This window comes from Pelodiscus sinensis, chromosome 7 (genome assembly GCF_049634645.1).
Source record: "Pelodiscus sinensis isolate JC-2024 chromosome 7, ASM4963464v1, whole genome shotgun sequence".
Taxonomy (NCBI): Eukaryota; Metazoa; Chordata; order Testudines; family Trionychidae; genus Pelodiscus; species Pelodiscus sinensis.
In genome coordinates this window covers 52377557-52384985 of record NC_134717.1, presented here as the reverse complement: position 1 = coordinate 52384985, position 7429 = coordinate 52377557, and positions in this window count along the sequence as shown.

Here is a 7429-nt window from a genome sequence, read left to right as displayed (position 1 = left end):
GGAGTTAACATATTGTAAAAGATAGTCAAAGTGAAGTGGGCAGTTAACACATCAACAGTCAAGAACAAAGGAGGGTATGTAAATTATAGATAGTGTAATAAGTCTTTCATCCAGTGGCTTTATTGAGTCTGTATTTTAGTGTCTCACAGTGTTATGAATTCAAGCTCCCAGATTTGTCTTTCAACTGCCCACTTCACCTTGCATGGTCTCTTACAACATATGCGGGATGAATATTTGAGACACTATTCAAACCCAAAGTTGAATGAACTTTTTAAACTGGGCTTTGCACAGTTTTTAATTCATATTTTCCTCCCAGGGAAAATGCCTTCTCTAATTTTGTATGTTTTCTTTCTATACTAGTAGAGGCATCTAACTACTTTTTTTAGCATTTTAACTAAATACATATAATTAATATCAGTGGATTATTAAAATATATATTCTAATTGAACACACTTGTAGTAAATTCTAGAAATGGTACAAAACCACTAACCAAACACTTTGACAGTCATGCCAATAGGATCCAACATTGCTACAAATGGTCCTAAGGAGGCTACATATGTATTAATGTGTGAGATTGTTACAGGAGAGAGATCAAGTTAAAGGCAATCAATATGGGTTTTTTCCTACATGGAACAAATCCTAGACCCATTATAGTCAATGGGAATTTTGTCTCTTACTCCAGTAAGACCAAAATTTGACCCTGTTTGAAAAAATTACATCAGCTATGCATGAGTTAAATTATTGTGCTCTAATTCTATTATAAACTTACAACAGGTTGAACTTCTCTGGTCTGGCACCCTGGAGACCTGACCAATGCTGAACCAGAGACTTTGCCAAACCACAGGCAGTCGGTATTGTCTAACAGCATTACCAACACTTCCACTGCTTACTGTGCTATTAGAGGACATTTAGGGGTAAATTAGAGTTAAATAGCAGCACAGAACACTGACAGTCAGGACTGGTGACTGTAAACAAACTTTATGGAACTGCAGGAAACTTGGCCACATGCATGAAAGTGGAAATGGGGTAGGTTTAAAAGATAAAATAAAATAAAGAACAAGTTAAAAATTAATTAGAAAAGTTAGATGTCTGCAAGTCACCAGGGCCTGATGAAATGCATCCTAGAATACTCAAGAATCTGATAGAGGAGATATCTTAGCTTTAGCTATCATCTTTAGCTATCCTTTCTTTGATAGGATAACAAGTGTTGTGGATAAGGGAGAAGCAGTTACTGTGTTATACCTAGACTTTAGTAAGGCGTTTGATACGGTCTCATGTGATCTTCTTATCAATAAACTAGGCAAATACAACTTAGATGGGGCTACTATAAGGTGGGTGCATAACTGGCTGGATAACCATTCTCAGAGAGTAGTTATTAATAGTACATAATCATGGTGCAAGGCCATAACAATTGGGTCTTGGCAGGGGTCCATTTTGGAACCGATTCTGTTCAATACCTTCATCAATGATTTAGATATTGGCATAGAGAGTATGCTTATTAAGTTTGCAGATGATACCAAGCTGGGAGGGGTTGCAAGTGCTTTGGAGGGATAGGGTCATAATTCAAAATGATTTGGACAAACTGGAGAAATGGTCTGAGGAAAACAGGACGAAGTTGAATAGGAACAAATGCAAAATACTCCACTTAGGAAGGAACAATCAGTTTCACACACAGAGAATGGGAAGTGACTGTCTAGGAAGGAGTAATGCAGAAAGGGGTCTAGAGACCATAGTAGACCACAAGCTAATATGAGTCAACAGTGTGACACTGTTGCAAAAAAAGCAAACATGATTCTGGGATGCATTAACAGGTGTGTTGTGAGCAAGACATGAGAAGTCATTCTTCTGCTCTACTCTGCACAGACTAGGCCTCAATTGGAGTATTGTGTCCAGTTCTGGGCACCACATTTCAAGAAAGATGTGGAGAAGTTGGAGAAGGTCCAGAGAAGAGCAATAAGAATGGTTAAAGGTCTAAAGAACATGAGCTATGAGGGAAGACTGAAAGAATTGGGCTTGTTTAGTTTGGAAAGGAGAAGACCAAGAGGGAACATGATAGCAGTTTTCAAATATCTGAAAGGGTGTCACAAGGAGGAGGAAGAAAAATTGTTCTCCTTGCCTCTGAGGATAGGAGAAGAAGCAATGGGCTTAAATTTCAGGAAGAGAGGTTTAGATTGTACATTAGGAAAAACTTCCTGTCAGGGTAGTTAAACATTGGAATAAATTGCCTAGGGGGTGTTGTAGAATCTCCATCTCTGGAGATATTTAAGAGCAGGTTAGACAGACATCTATCAAGGATGGTCTAGATGGTGCTTGGTTCCGCCGTGAGGGCAGAGGACTAGACTCGATGACCTCTCAGGCTCCCTTCAAGTTCTAGTATTATATGATTCTATGATAAGTGGACATTTGGCTAACTAAAATCATGCTGGACCACAGATGTTGCTAGACCATAGAGTGCTGGACTAGAATGGTTCAACCTATAATGGTTTTACAGCACTTTTGAGTGTAAGTGTAAAATCTCTCAATAGTTATACAGTACCTATACAGTGGGGTCATCTAGGTGCTACTGAAATACACATAATACAATACACATTAGGCCCAAAGGTCTCACTGTTCATTAGATCTTTGAGCTGCTTATTTCTCTCTCTAGACCTACTTGTAAATTTTAATTGCTCTATTTTGCTGCAAACAAGACATTCTTCTCTATCTGCTACACAGTGTTTATGCAATTCTACATTTTCCCATATTGTCAGAAAAGTGTTTTTGCTAATATTTAACTCGTGTGAATTCCTCTGGATTTCTTGGTTTAAAGCTACCAACTGTGCAACCCAGGTTCTGAGTGACCATCTTATACCCCAAACAGGCATTTGTGAGGGTCATTGTTCACCTAAGCATTCACTCAGGTTACTTGACTGACACATGAAAAACACTACTTCAGTTACTACTTTGAAAATAAGTCTGCCAAGCCTACAAGAGAACTGTAAAATTATTATAAGCCTCCAAATCTTTCTGTATTTTTCACAAATTCATAGATTTTTCAGGCCAGAAGGGACCACTAAAATCATCTTGTCAAACCTCCAGCATAATGCAGTCCACAGAATTTCTGCAAGTATTTCATCCACGGGACAGTACAATTTGTAATCCAACATTCATGATTGGAGATATAGAAGCTGAAAAAGATTGCTAGTGAGATACTTAGGTTTTCATCTTCAGTCTGTCACATATCACTAGTAATTAAAAAGCCATTATCGGACAGTGATTTGACATGTGTAACATTAAATGATTATTTCAATCAAGTTCCTGATAGTTAAACATCCATATCACAAAATCTGCCATCACAGTTTGCTACTTTTTTTGACAGCTTCACCAGAGGGGCAAATAGAATGGGCCTGGAGCTCAACCTACCCTGAGGCCTCCAGCTACTACTATAACTCCAATATTTAAAAAGGGCTCTAGAGGTGATCCTGGCAATTACAGACTGTTAGTATAACGTCAATACTGGGCAAATTAGTTGAAACAATAGTAAAGAATAAAATTGTCAGACATATAGAAGAACATAATTTGTTGGTCAAAAGTCAACAGCGTTTCTGAAAAGGGAAATCATGTCTTATTAATCTATTAGGGTATGTCTACACTACAAAGTTAGTTCGAACTAACGGACGTTAGTTCGAACTAACTTTAATAGGTGCTACACTAGCGCTCCGCTAGTTCGAATTTGAATCGACCTAGCGGAGCGCTTAGTTCGAACTAGGTAAACCTCATTTTATGAGGACTAACTCCTAGTTCGAACTAGCTAGTTCGAACTAAGGGCTGTGTAGCCCTTTAGTTCGAACTAGTGGGAGGCTAGCCCTCCCCAGGCTTCCCTGGTGGCCACTCTGGCCAACACCAGGGAAACTCTATGCCCCCCTCCCAGCCCCGGACCCCTTAAAGGGGCACGGGCTGGCTACGGTGCCCGTGCCAGGTGCAAGCCTGCCAGCACCCAGCTAGCAGACCCTGCACCTGGCACGGCACAGAGCCACCCACCCGATGCCCCCCAGCCCACCCCCTCTTGCCAGGACCAGGCTGGCGGCTCCCGGGAGCTTGCCCTGGACTGCAAGAGGTGGGCACCTTCCTGGGCTAGTGCGGACATCGTGGACCTCGTCCACGATCTCCGCACTAGGCACAGGAAAGTGGCCGGCTAGGGCAGGAGAGCTGCGAGCCTGGCCACCCAGGAGCAGGTGTGAAAATCAAGGGGGTCCACTGAGACCCCCGACCCTGAGCCCTGAGCTTACAATGGCCGTCCTGGGTCAGACCAAAGGTCCATCTAGCCCAGTAGCCTGTCTGCCGACAGCGGCCAACCCTAGGGACCCTGGAGGGGATGGACCGAAGACAGTGACCAAGCCATTTGTCTTGTGCCATCCCTCTCCAGCCTTCCACAAACTTTGGGCAGGGACACCACTCCTACCCCCTGGCTAAGACTACTCCATGGACCCAACCTCCATGACTTGATCTCACTTCCCTTTCAACTCTGTTCTAGTTGTAGCCTTCACAGACTCCTGCAGCAAGGAGTTCCGCAGGTTAACTATTTGCTTTGTCAAGAACAACTTTCTCTTACTAGTTTCAAGCCTGATACCCATTCCTTTCCTTTGGTGTCCTCTAGTCCTTCTTTAGGGGAACTCAGGAAGAACTTTTCTGAATGCACCCTCTCCACCCAACCCCTGCTTTTAGAGACCTCTATCCTGTCCCCCCTCCGTCTCCTCTTTTCTAAGCTGAACAGTCCTAGTCTCTGTAGCCTTTCTTCATCTGGGACCTGTTCCCAACCCCTGATCATGTTAGTTGCCCTCCCTTCTCCCAGCCTTTCTCTTCCCCTCTCCCACCTCCTTTTCCCAGTCTCCCCCAGTTTTATTCAATAAAGACAGAGTCAATGTTGGAAGAAACGTTATCTTTATTTTGTACATCAATAAGAAGGGGGGCTAGGGAAGGGTAAGTGGAAGGAGGTGAGGGAGGAATGGGGTACGAGCCCCCGATGGGGAGGACTGGGCTGGCTCTGCGGGCTTCTGGGGGTGGAAGCTCTCCTGCAGCCCCCCAATTACCCCCTCTCCCCAGATGGCAGCCTGCGGCAAGTGCAGCCGGGCTGATGGCCGAGTGGTGTGATGTGCCCAGTGTGGGTACTCCTGGCACTCCAAGCCGGAACTTCTTTGCAAGCGGGGCACCCCTTAGAACTGTCTGTCCGGGGTGGGGGTTGGGACCTTTAAGCGCAGCCCTCGGCTAGCCTGAGACAGCATCTCCACGCTCTAAGTCCTCCTCTGATGCCCTGCCGGCACTGCTTCCAGCCATCCTTAAGCCCTGTTCAGAGTCCACTCAATGTGGACTTGCTAGTTCAAATTAGCAAAATTCTAATTCGAACTAGTTTTTAGTTCTAGACGCGTTAGTTCGAATTAGCTTAGTTCGAATTAACTAATTCGAACTAAGTTAGTTCGAACTAGCGCTGTAGTGTAGACGTACCCTTAGAGTTCTTTGAAGGGGTCAACAAACATGTGGACAAGTGGGATCCAGTAGATATAATGTACTTAAATTTCCAGAAAGCCTTTGACAAGGTCCCTCACCAAAGGCTCTTATGTAAATTAAGTTGTCATGGCATAAGAGGGAAGATCCTTTCATGGACTAAATGATCAGGAGAAAGGGGTAAACAGTGAGGTGGCAAAGTTTACAGACGACACTAAACTCCTCAAGGTAGTTAAGACCAAAGCAGACTGTGAAGAACTTCAAAAAAATCTCACCAAACTAAGTGACTGGGCAACAAAATGGCAAATGAAATTTAATGTGGATAAATGTAAAGTAATGTACATTGGAAAAAATAACCCCAACTATATATATAATATAATGGAGGCTAATTTAGCTACAACAAATCAGGAAAGAGCTCTTGGAGTCATCGTGGATAGTTCTCTGAAGACGTCCAGGCAGTGTGCAGCGGCAGTCAAAAAAGGAAGCAGGATGTTAGGAATCATTAAAAAGGGATAGAGAATAAGACAGAGAATATCTTATTGCCCTTATATAAATCCATGATACGCCCACATCTTGAATACTGCATACAGATGTGGTATCCTCATCTCAAAAAAGATATACTGGCATTAGAAAAGGTTCAGAGAAGGGCAACTAAAATGATTAGGGGTTTGGAACGGGTCCCATATGAGGAGAGATTAAAGAGACTGGGACTTTTCAGCTTGGAAAAGAGGAGATTGAGAGGGGATATGATAGAGGTCTATAAAATCATGAGTGGTGTGGAGAGGGTGAATAAGGAAAAGTTATTTACTTATTCCTATAATATAAGAACTAGGGGCCACGAAATTAAACTAATGGGCAGCAGGTTTAAAACAAATAATAGGACGTTCTTCTTCACACAGCGCATAGTCAATCTGTGGAATGCTTGCTTGAGGAGGTTGTGAAGGCTAGAACTAGAACAGGGTTTAAAAGAGAACTAGATAAATTCATGGACGTTAAGTCCATTAATGGCTATTAGCCAGAATGGGTAGGGAATGGTGTCCCTAGCCTCTGTTTGTCAGAGGGTGGAGATGGATGGCAGGAGAGAGATCGCTTGATCATTACTTGTTCAATTCACTTCCTCTAGGACACCTGGCATTGGCCACTGTGAGCAGACAGGATACTGGGCTGGATGGACCTTTGGTCTGACCCAGTATGGCCATTTCTTATGTTCTTATGTAGAACAAGTTCTCATTCTACCATAATATAGAACAATAATCACAACATCCTTGGAAATGCCTTGGTTATACTAGTTTGTATGTTAAATATGACCCTTTCTGCCATAACGCTACCTTACTGAAACACTAGGTTCATAGCTCTTTTATCCATGCAGGAATGTGAAAGAAAATCAAAGCTTACTTCATCTCAGATATGAATAATGTAACATTATTTTCTTCCACAGTCCAGCTACAGTCACCATAAAGCACAAATATGTACTGACAGAAGACTGACATGATCTGATCGGACTTTCCGCCTCCACTTCCCCCTCCTACCACTTACTCTTCCCAGCAACTATTCCTCCTTCCTATTAGTTGACAAGGTTCTTCACCTTTTCTTACCCACTAACCTTCCCATGTGCCTAGTTATCCCATCCTGCTCCTGACCTTCCTTGCCCCAGCTCTGACCCCCTTCTTCACCCTGCCCCTTACTCTCTGATTCTCCTCCCAGTGCTTTCTATTCACAATAAAAACATATTCTGATCTTCTCCATCTTAATAAAACCACCCCTGATCCCATGTATTTCTCCAAGCCCATTTCCTTGTCCCTTTCATTGTAAATGTACTGAATGCCCAACTGCAAACATTTCATCAAGTTCCTCTCCTCTAGCTCCATTCTGAATCTCTCAGCACCTGTTTTGCCATCTCCATTCCCACTGAATTACACCAGACAAGTATAAAGGTTTGTAGTTCCTT